We start from the raw sequence: 15,283 nt of genomic DNA on the forward strand, positions 1-15,283 counted from the left end.
TTAACTACCTGTTTAAAGGTTCTGTATCCAAACATAGAGAGAATCGGAGGTCCTGGGGGTTACGACTTCAACATACAAATTTTGGGTGGACACACTTTACCCTGTAGCATATTGTTATGTAATGTCTATGTTAGTAAGTTTAGTCATACTTCCTGTTTTCAATACTGCATAGCATTCCAGAACATGGATAAATCAGACTAGCCAGCTCCTTTTGATGGGCATTTAAGGATGGTGGGGTGTTGGTTTTTTTTTTGAAGTTTTTTTTTCCTCCCTCTATTCCAAACAAGGCTCAATGAATGTCTTTGAGATGCCTCCTCATTCTCATAGGAAAGTCCCTCTGGGTAGACTTGGAATCTGGAAGTTGCTGGGGCAGAGGGTGCGCACATTTTTTTTTCTTCCTTTTTCTTTTTTTAGCTACATGATGACACCATTCATATAGTCAAAACATTCAATTCTTGTAATTACCAGGAAGGTCGGGTTAGTTTTTGTTGCAGCCTCACCATGGACAAAGCTGGGCTGACTATATGTAATCATTCCTGCTCTTGCTTATTTATTAAACTTATCAGCGACCCAGAGAATTATTTATAAAGAAAGAGGCCTAAAAACCCCGAGCTGCATCTCCACTGGCTCCAGTAAAGCTTGGCCCCAATTCTCAGGTCCACCCGATTCCACCGTATGTGGCCAGAGGTTGGAGGGGCCAGCGCTTTGGGGTCTGGTGCACATGTGCCCTGGTAGGATTTCTGTTGGTCCTTTCGACCAAGTGCTTTCATCCTTATGTTCTCTCAGTCTCCCTCCTGGATCCCACATGTAAGAAGTGAAGTGTCATAAAGACACAGTGAGCCATCTGATTTTGGGGGTGAGGATGGAGAAGATGGGGAAAAGCCTAGACTAAGTTCAGATTTCTGAGCCAGAACGAAATTTTAAGTCACGTTGCTTCATCTTGGTCCCTGCTTGGATAGTGAAAGTCAGCTTAACTGTTTTCAGCTGTCAATAGAATCGGCCATGACCTTGGTGATCTTTCCGCCTGAAACCCTCTTTTTACAGGGCGAACGTATGCATTTGCTAGGTAACTACTCATTTCCGGCAGAAGTCATGCATCATCATGAAGTACAAGCCATACAAAAAGCATGAGGGGTGGCAGTGTGGGAACAGGAGGGCCTTGTCTCCCAAGCCGTCAGGGCATAAAGGGTCCGCATGACTGTGGCACGGGAACAGATGTCCTGTGTGGATGTTATGTTCAATAAAATTACAAAGTGCATCCTTTCTTAATAAAGGGCCCACAGTCTCAGCTGCCCCTTCATTGTCCTGAGACTGGTTTTCAGGGAAAAAGAATGGAACTTCTTCGTTTTGAGGTGTCATTCCTACTCAACCGCTAATGCCTGAGATGTTGCTTCTAGAAGCAAAGACCTCTTGGGTAAGTCATAAAATGCCCGGTGTTCTACGCAGGTTGTTGGGCAGGAATTGATTAACATTTCTTAAAGAACAAAGCAAAATAGCTGCTTAGCCTCATCGCTGCTTGTGAATCTGGCTGAGACACAGCTTTCTCTTCGGCGGCAGAAATGAAGGGGCCCTCTTGTTACGGGCACATCTGATTCAGCCACGCACCGTTCAAGTGGAAGGGAATTCTACACAATGAATGTGGTCCCTGAGAAAATGAATGGGGCTGGAAAAAATGTGTGCAGGGCATGTTTTCTCTTCTCTTTATACAGAATGACATGGCAGATTCTGAGATAAAGTGTTCGGAGCTCCTGGCCAAGCGGAAGTAAGATTGAATTAGAGGGAAATGGACAGATGGTGGGTGAACTGCTTGGGTGCAGTTTCAAGTTCAAACGGTTCCATTACTCACCATGTGTGTTCTGAGAAAGACTCCTGTTTGCCCCAGCACCAGGGTCAGATGCAAGCACTTGAGAAGGGAGGTGTAGTCCAGGCCAGAAAAAACAAAGAACATGTCTTCCTGGTGAGCAGATTGCTGCTGGTAAACAAACATTTTGCTGGATTCCAATAAAGCCGATGCTGTGTATGCCCGCTCACCATCTAGCCAGCAATGAACCTCTCTTATACACTTTAATGATCGGAGTGTGTGCTAAAAAACTCTTGGCTGTTTCCTTCTTGAAAAACAGGGTGCTGCTTGCATTCAGAATTATGGTTTCTTTTTCGGTTTAGGCAAACCCTTGTTGTAGATAGCATTGGGGCTTAACGTGTCCACATTGTGGTGTTGGAGTTTTTATGCCAAGGCCACAAATAAGCGCGTTGAGCTTCCAGCATCTCCCTGGAAACCCCTGTGTTCCTGTGACGCCGGCGATCCGCCTGGGAGCCCTGCTTCACTTTGCTCCGCTGCTCGGAAGGGCCTGTGAGGTGCCATCACATGTCACCACGTCCTAACCCCTGCCTGCTGGCCGATGCTTCGTGACTCGGGCGCGGTGGTTACACTGTTCTCTTCCTCTCTATTTGTCTTTATTCCCCAAATTTACTCCGCGTGGGTTCTTGCCATTTCCTTCTACGGACTTCTTTAGCTCTGTGACCTTGGGCAAGGCACTTCACCCTGCCACGTCTTGGCTTTCTCAGTTAGTAGGTGGATAGAACCGCAGGGGGCCAGTGTTAGAGTGGAATGACAGAGGTGTGATTAAGCACCCACAAAAGCACTCATGAAGAACAGCTCGTAAGTAGTGCTTTCTTCCCCAATGTTGTACACGAGGGTTCCCATTGTGTTCGCTTTGATTTCTTTCCCAATTGAAGTTTCTACTAAACAATGCAAAGTCCTGAGCCCCCAGCGGAGAAGCAGGCAAGGACTGGGCTTGGTTCCCTTGAAAGGAGACGCCTGGAATTCCTGGTTAGAAGTAAGACTTACAGCCCTAGCCGGTTTGACCCAGTGGCTAGAGCATAGTCCCGCAAACTGAAGGGTCCCCGGTTTGATTCCAGTCAAGAGCACATGCTTCCGGTTGCAGACTTAATCCCCAGGCCTCGTGGGGGTGCGTGCAGAAGGCAACCAGTCAATGTGTCTCTCTCATATCGGTGTTTCCCTCTCTGTCTCTCCCCTTCCCTTCCACTCTCTCTAAAAATCAATGGAAAAATATCCTCAGGTGAGGATTAACAAAACGACAACAACAAAGTACAAAAAAATTAAATTTAAAAAAAAAGTAAGACTTACATTGGCCAGTTCCATTCTGTGCTGTATTTTATGTGTCAGGCCAGTATCTTTGGAACCCTGCACCCAGGATGTGGCCAGGAAGAGTAGGTCGAGGGCACAGAAGGCAAAGCCAAGGAGAAGGAGGAATTCGTGACACAGACCCTTAGCCTCTTTTCCTTCTTGTCTCTCAAGGGGCCTCCTCTTCACCACCCTGACCTGGCCTCAGCCGGCCCCTTTTTGTCAGGCCTCCTCTGTCATGTCTTCATCCTGATTCATTTGCTTCCTAGCACTTCCCACTTTCCAGAACTTTCCATTTGCTTCCCACATTGTCACTGTGAACCCCTTTTCCCCAACTCTGGAAACAGGTGTTCCCTAGACTTGTTCTGAGGATTCTTGAAAACTGAGCTTTTCAGGTTTTGAGAATTTTAAAAAATAAATATTTTAAAAATAGAGAATTTTTAAAGATAGATAAAATAGATTATTATCTCCATGTTATAGATAAAGTGGTGGGGCACACAGAAGTTAAATGATTTACCCACAACTACTAGGTGGCAAAATATTGTAAATTCATTCTCTTTATTCCAGGTCAAATTCTCTTTTTCCTGTATCACACCTGTTCTCACGCTGTTTGTGCCTCCCTCCCCGCTCCTTCCCTTCTCCTCCCTCCCTCCGTCCCCCCTCCTATCCTGTCTTCCTTCCGTAAGGGTTTATTGAGCACCTTCTTGGGCATTGCCTTTGCTCAGCTTTCTTGGATGAAGTCCATTCCCATTCCTGCCAGCCTCAATTCTACCCAGTCTTTACCACTCAGTTGAAAAGCAAATTTCTCATCACACTGTCCTTGTGATGTGCTGTTCCTAAATCCCATCTGGACAGGGAAGGTACAGACCCTCAGGAAGAAAACTGTTATTCAGGCTAGTCTAGTAATATCAAAGAATATCCATTAACACATTATAATTGAGATCCATTAATGTACTGTCATTTGACTCAAAAAAATAGGCCCATAAAAGGTTATTTTCATGGAGAACACCAGCCATCCTTTTCCAACTCCCATGGAATGGGTCATCTTCATCGTCTCAGCTGTTGGCAGCTTCTGGTGTTTTTCTACCTGTTTCCAAACATCACATTCTAGTTCTATCAAAGCCACTCCACTGAAGCTGTGCACCACCGATTCAAAGGGAGGAGACTCATGAGGAACAATTAGAATGCTCTGAAACGGACTGACAGCTCTTTGTACTCGTCTAATTCTAATGAAATATGACTCTATCCAAAGCAGGAGGTGCAAGCAACTGCAGCCATTTGCTGTGCTATTTAAAGTTCTGATTGGCAGAAAAAATACCTTTCCAGAAATACCTGCATGTTGAAAACACGTAATTTTTCACACTCCTTCTGACTGTATCAGAACTCCTGAAGCCACATCAAAATAAATATAGCAGTGTGTTCCATTCCTCAAAACTTTGCAGACCCACATACACGGAGAATGTGGAGTGAGTCCAAGGCTAGTTGACTGGTTCAGGTATAGATGGGGCCATAAGGCATCTATTAGACCTCCCCCTGATATCCCGGGTTCCAATGAAGGATTTGGGCACAACCTACTAGTTAGGACCTTGGATTCTCTCACACTTCAGGTGCACTAGGGCCACTCTACTTAAGGGAATTCTTTGGTAAATTGCGCAGTAAAATCAAGAATACTTACATCATGTAATTAGTCTCCTGCTCCATGACTATTTTTAAAAAATCTTTATTGTTGAGAGTATTACAGGCATCCTCTTTCCCCTCCCCCATTGCCCCCCTCCAACGGGTTCCCGCCCCACCCCAGGACTTCACCATCCTACTATCTGTGACCATAGATAATCTCTTCCCACCCCCGCTTCCCTCTGAGATTCACCATCAGTCTGTTCCATGCTTCAGTGCCCCTGATTGTTTATTCACCAGTTTATTTTGTTCATTAGATTCCTTGTTCATTTATTTCGATTTTTAGATTTGATTGTTGATAGATATGTATTTGTTGCCATATTATTGTTCATATTTTTTATTTCTCCTTCTTGGAGGTAATTGCTTTCCCTTGCTGCTTTTAAGATTCTCTCTTTGTCTTTAACCCTTGCATTTTAATTATGATGTGTCTTGGTGTGGGCCTCTTTGGGTTCCTCTTGTTTGGGACTCTCTACACTTCCTGAACTTGTAAGTTTATTTTTTTCACCAGGTATGGGAAGTTTTCTGTCATTATTTCTTCAAGTAAGTTTTCAATATCTTATTCTCTCTCATCTCCTTCTGGCATACCCATAATGCAAATGTTGGTACACTTGAAGTTATCTCAGAAGCTCCTTACTAGTACACTATCTTCATATTTTTGGATTCTTTTTTCTTTTTTCTCTTTTGATTGGGTATTTTTTGCTTCCTCATATTCCAAATCATTGATTTGATTCTCAGAAACCTCTACTCTACTGTTGAATCCCTGTAAATTGTTTTTTATTTCAGTTAGTGTATGCTTAATTTCTGACTGGTCCTTTTTCATGTCTTTCACATTCTCACTAGGATCCTTGAAAGTCTTATGAAGATCCTTGAGTAATAACCTTATAACCATGATTTTAAACTCTGTATCTAGTAGTTTGCTTGCTTTCATTGCTTTCATTTGTGACATGTTTCTTTGTCTCTGCATTTTGGCTGCTTCCCTGTGTTTGTTCCTATGTATTATGTAGAGCTGCTATGTCTCCTGAACTTGGTAGAGTGGCCTTGTATAGTAGATGTCCTATAGGGCTCAGTGGCTCAACCTCCCCAGTCACCTGAGCTGGGCACTCTAGATGTACCCCTGTGTGGGCTGTGTGCAGTCTTGTAGTTGAACCTTGATTACTGTTGGTATCTTTGGGAGGAGTTGACCTCCAGGCCAATTGGCTGTGAGGACCAGCTGTGAGGACCAGCTGCGACTACAGTGGGAGAGCTGCTATGCAGGAGGCAGGGCCCTGCTGTGAAGCAAGGCAGGCTGGTGCTAGTGCTGGCTCTTGGGCCTTTTATTGATAGGTTTGGGGCATGCTGTCACCAGCTGCAGCTTGTTTGAGAGATTTTAGGAAAGTCTGAAGCCTAAGCCAGAACAGGCCATTTACTATATATGGAAAAGCTGCTGCAAACAGCTTGGGCAGGGCTGCAAATTGGATGGGGCGGGGTCTTAGGTAATCACCAGGGTGGAGCCAGTGTGGGCCACGCTGATATGGCTGCTAGTCAGCCCTGCTAGACTGGAGATCCCAGCGCTGGAACAGTGACCCTTGCCACTCCTGTCTGGGAGAAAGCTGCCTTTGAATTCCTGTCCTGATGCCAGACAATCCAGTTCCTCCCTGTATGTGTTTGGGTCCTTCAGCATGCCCAGCACTGGAGCACAGAGGAAGCAAGACTGAGTAAGTTTGTGCGCCGGCTCTTACACCTGGGATTCCAGCAGCCTCTTTGTCTCTCAGTCACAATCCCTACTGGTTTTTATGGCCCAAAGTTACATGGACTTCTCTTCCCAGCTCTGGGACCCTGAGCTGGGGGTCTGATGTGGGGCTGGGACTCCTGAGCTGGGGTCTGGTGTGGGGCTGGGACTCCTTGCTCCTCACAGGCCGTCTCCGCAGAGACCATCTCCCAGATTAAAAGCTGCACGTGTGGGTGCCAGACCAGCCTGTTCCGCGTCTCTGCCTCTCCTCCCAGTCTCAGTGTGCCTCTTTACTTCTCTAGTTTTAGGACTTACATTCAGCCAGCTTTCAGGAGGTTCTGAGTGGTGGTTGTTTGTATTTTAGTTGTAATTTTGATGTGGTTGTAGGAGGTGGCGAGTGCTGGCATTTACCTACATTTACCTATATACTGCCATCTTGATTCCTCCTTCACGGCTATTTTTTAGTTTGTGGAATTTTCCTTGGTTTTCTGCAAGTGGGTAGATATGGGCTGTCTCTGTTCTCAGACAAGGCAGAGTGTCAGTGGTTCATGCTCACACTCAGGAGATGTTAGTAAAATGAGAAACACTTCCCATTTAAATAATTTCTCCTTCAGAGAACTCCAAGCCCTTTATTACATCTTTTAAAAAAAATTTATTTTTTAAAAGATATTTTTATTGATTTCAGAGAGGAAAGGAGAGGAAGAGAAACATCAATGATGAGAGAGAATCATTGATCGGCTGTCTCCTCACACCCCACACTGGGGACCGAATCCTGACCTCCTGCTTCATAGGTTGATGCTCAACCACTGAGCCAAGCCGGCTGGGCACTTTGTTACAGCTTCTAGCTCTCACAGCCTGTGGAGAATATGGTAATAGTCTCTCATTTTACAGATGCAAAACTGAGAATTAATATCAAGGAATATAGTCTCATAAAGGCTAATAAACTCCTGTGTAAATAATTAAACAAAATGTCCAATTGCAGCTGCCAGTGGAAATGGTGGCTTTTTTTTTTTTTTTTTTTTTTTTTTTTTTTTTTTTTTTGGCTCCCTTCCTGAATTCCTTCCTCCTCAAGTCCAAGTTCCTGGACTGTTTGTCTCTGGCAGCCGAGCTCTGTCCTCAGTGAGGTCTCATCTGCTCACTCCACACTAGTAAGCGCCCCATGTTGCCTGACTGCGGTTCTGTAGAGCTGTTCCCAGGTATTTGGCTAAATGTTATGCATTGAAAAGAAAGGATCTTGGAATATCATGAAATGCCCGCTTTCTCTACCTCAGCATTGTTTTGTGCCTCCTCCTAGAAAAGCATAAAAATACTAAAAAGGACAAAAGCTGGCAAGACACGGAAAGTCCTTCCTGAAGTCAGTATGTGCCTAATACAGTGAGTTTCAGGAGCCAAACAGATTTACCTTTTAAAAACATTTTTCACTTCCAACGTTTCTACTGGTAAATGTTGACTTCAAAGCTGCCAGGGGCTGCTTAACTCTTTTCCTGTGTCATTGTCAAAGTCTTTTTAGAAGTTTTGTGCCATTCCACAAAGCCAAGCCCATTGCCAACTTTGGGAATAAAGCCAGGGCTGTGGAATGCTACCTGATGAAGTAATGGGGCTGATCTCCGGGACCTGATTCAACGGGGGTCTGATTGAATCACTGAAACTCCTCGCAGCTCTGGCCTTGCTTCTGCGATCACTCTCGTGGAACGGCTGGGGTTGAGGGGCAGAGTCCCTGTGCCCTGATCTGGAGTCCACACAGCTCAAGCCAGGCAATGGCAATTCGTCAGTAAGAGGAACCCGTGGTGATAGCTGTTCAGATATGGTAGCTACATAACGTTTTGAAAATAAACCTCTGGCCGAGAGCAGCACTCCCAGGTGGCGGGAATGGCACCAGTGGGGTCAGACCAAACCTGGGTTCAGCAACCTCAGTACTTGGGTTCTGGCTAGGAAAGAATTCAGAGCAGGACCCCATACTGTAAGAAAACATTTAGTTATAAGATTACAGAGGTAAAAAAAAAAATTCCTTTAAAAAATGGGCTTAGGAAATAAGTTATAGAGGTAAAGAAAGGACCTTGGAGCTTGGGAGTGAGGAAGCTAATGGTAAGGGGCCTGGGGAGGGGGCGGGAGGAGGGAAGGGAAAGGGAAAGGCAGGGAGCTGGGTCCTCCATCCTAACCAAGGGTTTTAAAGGCAGAGATTTTAGGGGAGGCCCCAGGGCAAGATCTTAATAGGATATTCAGTAGTTTTCCAGGTGGGTCCATTCAAGGTTGTGGTCTCCACTGATTGTTTGGCAGGCACCAGGGCAGGGGGTCATTATTCAATGCAGCTGGTCCTGTTGTCAGCAGTGGCTGGTTTTGTTGCTGATCTGGGCCAGGAGCTGAAATACAAGGGAGGCCTAGATGTTATCTCTAGGGAGGAAAGGTCAGGGGGTCCAAACAACAGTGACCAGGGATAAGCTAGGGGAGGAAAAGTTACCCTGGGGGCAAGGACCCACTCTCCAATTGATTGTCCATTGCTAGGCACCTGGGGCTTTCCATCCTGGTGACCTGCTGTACCTGGCCCATTGTCCTTACTCTGCTCATGTCTGTCTGTCTGCCTACAGCACAACTATTCTGCAGAATGTACTCACTCATGGTGAATGTTTTTCTTTTTCATCTGCTCTCCCTGGAATTTACTTGCCTTTGGAATCAGGAAAAATTAATCAATGGCTACAGATCTTTGATATGAAGTGGGGAATGTTAAAAAGTTTGGAGAGGAAAAGGGGAAGGGAGAAGGTAGAAGGGGAGAGAGAAAAGCAGGCAGGGAGGGAGGAATGGGAGGGCAGAAGGAGGGAGAAAGGGAGCATGAGAATATAGCAGGGAAACAAAATGTGGCTGTCAGGGCCAGAATGAAGCCTTTGTTAGAGTAGTCTGCCACACCACTGAGATAATGATGGCTGAATAGCTCAAATCATTCCCCTGCCTGCCCTTGGGGTTAACTTGGCTTTCAGTGTTGGAAAGAGGACCCAAGAGAAAAGTCAAAATGTTTATTTTAGCCAAAGTGGTAAGCTTCTTGTGAGAAGGCCAAGTCCCTGAATGGGGAGATTACCACCAAGAGTGAACCTGACCCCAGGCTAGGGCTCCTCCTTGGTTAATACAGGAACCACACAGGTCCTGAGCGCTCTGTTTACAACGGGTGGAGACATTTTTATCAGCCAGCAGTTGATTAGTCCTCCCAGAGAGCACTTTGGCTCAGCTAAATGGACTGAGGGCAAGATTTAAGAAGAGAGGTTTTCTTGGCTTCATTTATTTGTGTTAGATTTTTTTTTAAAGCAATATTTGCTCTTATAGTTTTCCAGTGAATTTCAAATACTTCATAATATAGGGTTACTTAATCAAAATGCTCATTGTGTGACCAGGGTAATGGAATTATGCCCTGCTGAAAGTGAAGAAGCCGTGGTCATCTTCTCCATCAGGGAAAAGTGAACAGGAAAGTTTAGTTCTGCACGCTCAGTTCCTCAGAATGGTTCGATTGGCCCCCGCCATCAACCAAGACATAGAGTGTATTGGCTAGGACAGCCTGCATTCTGTGCCTGCTGTCAGTACAGGTATTGAGAGAAATCCCATAGATCCAATTTGACCCCAGGTGGAGGTGCAGGGGAGTCATCTGAACAGGGTCTGTGAATGAGGTCATTGTGTGGATGATAGCTTTTCCCCTCATTCCTACCTTTCTTTCTAGAGCTAATGTCTCCCTCCCCCGCAAAACCCTCTCCTCTGGGTACTCTCAGAGTAATGACATGTGTATGGGGGTCTATGGGCAGTAATTTCACAAAAGAATAAGCATTTCTCAACATTTGCTCACAGTCCCTGGCATATAGCAGGAAACATTCACCAACATTTCTATCATGAGTGAGTGTAAAAAGATGACAGTTTGAAGATTCAATTTTTGAGAATTTGTTGTGGGTTTTGTTTTTTTCATAATGATGCTGAAAATGGGGGCAGAGGAATTTTGGAAACAAATCCAATACTCATTAAAACCACAAATTTCAAGGTTCAAAAGAATGGAGATAGGGTGGAAATGTGAAACAAACTTTAGAAAATGAAATTTAATACTCAACCAAACACCTTCAAGATGGGAGAGAAATGGTCTAACAGCAGCTTGTGGAAATATAGCTAAATTTTCCCTCAGCTGTGTTATATGAGCACCAGAAAGGCTAATGCAATTTTAGGTGCATTTTCTATCCGTCAACAGAAGCATACAAAAGGGGGAAAAAAGGAAGCAATAATTTTATCTATTTTGAGATGACACCCTGTGGGCAACCAGTTGATAAAGAGATGCCAGAGAGTGCCAGAGCTTTAGAAACTTTGGCAAGAGTCCTGGCCCATGTGGCTCAGTAGGCTGGGCATCATCCCGTGCACTGAGGGGTAGTTCAATTCCCAGTCAGGGTATATGCTTGGGTTTTCGGACCTGCAGCTGATCGATGTTCCACTGTCACATTGATATTTCTTTCTCTCTTTCCTCTCCCTTTCTAAGAATCAATTCAAAAACATTAAAACCTTGAAAGAAGAAACCTGGGCACCAGAGGAATCTGGTTAGCCTTGGTGAGAGTCATGAGAGGGCTGAAGGGCACTAGATAAATACTTAAAGGGCTGTTATGTGGACCAGATGGATTACATGTACCCAGACGAAACCTGGGTTCAGTAGCCTCAGTACTTGGGTTCTCGCTAGGAAATAATTTAGAGCAAGACCCAAACAGTAAGAGAACGTTTATTGGGTGAATTACAGAGGTAGAAAAAGTAACCCCTAGGAGAAATGGGCTTAGGAAACAAGTTATGGAGGTAAAGGAAGGACCCTTGGAGCTTTGAGTGGGGAAGTTAATGGTAATGTGCCTGGGGAGGGAGAAGAGGGTTGGCCTGCTCCCTGGAGGGAGAGCACACTGGGTCCTCCATCCTAAGGGTAGAGATTTTAGGGGAGATCCCAGGGAAAGATCTTAATAGAATATTCAACAGTTTTCCAGGTGTGTCCATTCAGGGTTGCAGTTTCCGCTGATAGATTGGCCGGCACCAGGGCAGGGGGTCATTATTCCATGCAGCTGGTCTTGACATCAGCAGTGGCTGGTTTTGTTGCTGATCTGGGCCTGGAGCTGGACTACAACTGAGGCCTAGATGTTATCTCTAGGGAGGAAAGGTCAAGAGGTCCAAAGCTCATGCCAGGGATATGCTCGGGGAGGAAACGTCAGCCTGGGTCCCACCCTCCAACTGATTGTCCATTTCGAGGCACCTGGGGCTTTCCATCCTGATGACCTTCTGTACCTGGCCCACTGCCCTTGCTCTGCTCATGTCTAACTGCCTACAGCATGTTCAATAAGGAAGAACTTTCTAGCAGAGTGGTCTCTCTAGGGGCTGGAGGAGTGTGTTTCTCAACTTGGTTATATTCAAGAGGCTGCAGGGCCCCTTAGTGAATAGTTTCTATTGAGTTACTCTAAATTAGTGGTTCTCAACCTTCTGGCCCTTTAAATACAGTTCCTCATACTGTGACCCAATCATAAAATTATTTTCGTTGCTACTTCATAACTGTTATGAATCGTAATGTAAATATCTGATACGCAGGATGGTCTTAGGCGACCCCTGTGAAAGGGTCGTTCCACTACCAAAGGGGTCACGACCCACAGGTTGAGAACCGCTGTTCTAGATAAAATTCTGTGGCTGTGGTTCACTTGCCATGTTGTAAAATAAAGCCACCTAGGGATGAAAGGAGGAGAGAAAAAGTGTAAAGTCTCTACAGTGGAATGGCCATCAGTCTCACCTTCACCAGGGCCTGTGGGGCAAAGGAGCTAGGCAGCTGTCCCCGGTGCTGGAGGGAGTTGCCGTGAGTAGGCAGCTGGGCTGTGGTTTTCTTCATGCTTGTCTGGGTGTGTTGTAATGTCTTCTGGATTTTTGGCTTTTCTGCTCCTTATATGTCTGTGAACACCCTCCCCCACTCCCACTCCCATCAGAGCTTTACCTAAAGCAGAGAGAAATGCACAGAAAATAGAGAGAGCTACCTGGGGCTTCTTCTCCCCTGCCCCAGGAAAACATGAATCCATTTTATTTCCAAAGGTTCGGCTTCATACTTAAAGTCAGACTGTTTGGATTGATATTTAGAGTAGAAACCCATTGTCTTAGGACAATTGTATGATTTGCTTTCTGACCTATTTTATGCTTTCTACAGCACATGCATATCCTGAATGGAGATAAGGATCTTAGGCAGAAAATTATTTTTACAGTGAGGTGGAATATTAAACATTCCAGCTAAATAGCTCTGCAGGCTCAGATATGCCCTGGAGTGGTGTGATGGTGATAAGTCTGTCCTATTCCTCACCATTTTTGTTGCTTTTCCTTTGCTACTTGATCTGTTGTTGTTAGTTTTTTCCCCAAAATGGAGACAATAGTACCACTTCTTAGGGGCATGAAAATGAGTTAATACATGTAAAGAATATACCATAATGCCAGGCGCATACATAACAAATATTAGTGTTATTATAGCTTGTGTTTGGGGTCGTTAAGGCCACTCTCAGGGTTAATGATTTGCCAGAAGGACTCACAGGGCCCAGAAAAGCTGTTATACTCACAGTTATGGTTTGTTCCAGCAAAAGAATACGGATTAAAAGAGGCAAAGGAAAAAGGTGCATCAGGTGGAGTCCAGCTGCACTGGACCAGTTCCACGCTTCCGGCTGTCCTTCCAGTGGAGTCACATGAACAGAGCTTAATTCTCTTGGCGATGATGTGTGACGTGTACAAAGTGTCCCCGACCAGGGAAACTCACCAATGCCTTGGTGCCCAGGGCTTTTTATACGGGGCGGAGGAGAGGTCAGTCACATAGGCATACAGTGTATGTGTGAGATTGGCCTTAGCTACTTGGTCTTCAGCTCCTCCTCCTCCCCATCCCAAGAGGTCAAACTGATAAAATCACACTGTTAGCATTACTATATGGCATGGCCCAAAGTCTCAGAGACACTTTTATCAGGCAGGGCAGGATGCCCCGAGGGTTTAGAGGAGGAAGGTAAGAGACCATTCTGAGACCTTTGGAAAGTGGATGTTTTGGGCAACTCAGGCCTCCTGAATTATCCATTTATTGCACATATTTGTAAATTTTTGTTTGAACAATCTAGATCAACCATTTTTTAAATTTATTTTTTTATTGTTGATAGTATTACAGATATCTCCCATTTCCCCCTCTTCTTCCCAGTTCCCACCCACCCACCCTCAGGTCTTCACTACCCTATTACCCTTGACCATAGGCTATGCATATAAGTATATATAAGTTCTTTGGTTTATCTCTTCTTATCCCCCCAACCCCACTTAAGGTATTTTAGTCTAATCCATGCCTCCCTGCTTTGGGTCTTATTTTGTTGGTCAATTCATTTTGTTCATTAGATTCCACAAATACTAGTGAGATCATGTGATATTTTCTTTCTCAGTTTGGCTTATTTCACTTAGCATAATATTTTCCAGGCCCATCCATGCTGTCCCAAAGGGTAAGAGATTCCTCTTTTTAACAGCTGCATAGTATTCCATTGTGTAAATGTCCCACAGCATTTTTATCCATCCATGTACTGATGGGCACTTGGGCTGTTTACCAGGCACATATAATAACACTGCTATGAACATAGGGGTGCATATATTCTTTGTTTGGTGTTTTGGGGTTTTTAGGATATATTCTCAGAAGTGGGATCACTGGGTCAATTGGGAGTTCCATTTTTAATTTTTTGAGCAAACTCCATACTGTTTTCCAGAGTGGCTGCATAGTCTGCATTCCCACCAGCAGCAAACTAGTGTTCCCTTTTTTCCTCATCCTCTCCAGTACTTGATTTTTGATAGCCATTCTGACAGGTGTGAGGTGATCTCATTGTGGTTTTAATTTGCATTTCTTTGATAATTAATGACTTTGAGCATTTTTTCATGTGTCTCTTGGCCATCTGTATGTCCTCTTTGGAGAAATGTCTATTTAGAGCTCTCCATTTTTTTAATTGGATTGTCTATTTTTTTGTTGTTGTTGAGTTGTATGAGTGCTTTACATAGTATTTTGGATATTAATCCCTTATCAGATGTATCATTGGCAAATATGTTCTCCTATTCAGTGGGTTCCCTTTTCAATCTGATGGTTTCTTTTGCTGTGCAGAAGCTTTTCATTTTGATGTATTCCCATTTGTTTACTTCCTTAGTTCCCTTTGCCCGAGGACAGCGGTTCTCAACTTGTGGTCGCGACCCCTTTGGGGGTCGAACGACCCTTTCACAGGGGTCGCCTAAGACCATCGGAAAACATAATTACATATTGTTTTGTGATTAATCACTATGCTTTAATTATGTTCAATTTGTAACAATGAAATTGGGGGTCACTACAACATGAGGAACTGTATTAAAGTGTGGTGGCATTAGAAAGGTTGAGAACCAATGCCCTAAAAGATGTATCCATAAAAATATTGCTACATGAGATGTCTGAGATTTTATTGCCTATGTTCTCTAAGATTTTTATGGTTTCATGTCTTACATTTAAGTCTTTTATCCACCTTATATTCTTGTTTGGTGTAAATTAGTGCTCTAGTTTCATCTTTTTGCATGTGTCTTTCCAGTTTTCCCAGCACCATTTGTTGAAGAGGCTGTCTTTACTCCATTGTATGTTCTTGCCTCCTTTGTCAAGTGTTAATTGAATGTAATGGCTTGGGTTGATTTCTGGGATCTCTGTACTGATCCATTGGTCTATATGCCTGTTCTTGTGCCAGTACCAGGCTGTTTTGGTCATAATGGCTTTGTAG

The 15,283-nt window shown here is 44.4% G+C and overlaps 2 protein-coding genes across 2 annotated transcripts in view; one reads left to right on the forward strand and one right to left on the reverse strand.

Moving 5' to 3' along the window:
* CLVS1 (clavesin 1) overlaps positions 1 to 15,283 on the forward strand; it is a 129,493-nt gene that overhangs the window by 109,459 nt on the left and 4,751 nt on the right. The window lies entirely within an intron of this gene.
* Positions 7,530 to 15,283, reverse strand: part of ASPH (aspartate beta-hydroxylase) — a 179,666-nt gene continuing 171,912 nt past the window's right edge. Inside the window, exon 28 of the transcript XR_004972490.1 lies at positions 7,530 to 8,887. The gene's annotated coding sequence lies outside the window, so the exon portion shown is untranslated. The remainder of the gene's footprint in view (positions 8,888 to 15,283) is intronic.

The sequence above is a fragment of the Myotis myotis genome, unplaced genomic scaffold (genome assembly GCF_014108235.1).
Source record: "Myotis myotis isolate mMyoMyo1 unplaced genomic scaffold, mMyoMyo1.p scaffold_m19_p_16, whole genome shotgun sequence".
Lineage (NCBI taxonomy): Eukaryota > Metazoa > Chordata > Mammalia > Chiroptera > Vespertilionidae > Myotis > Myotis myotis.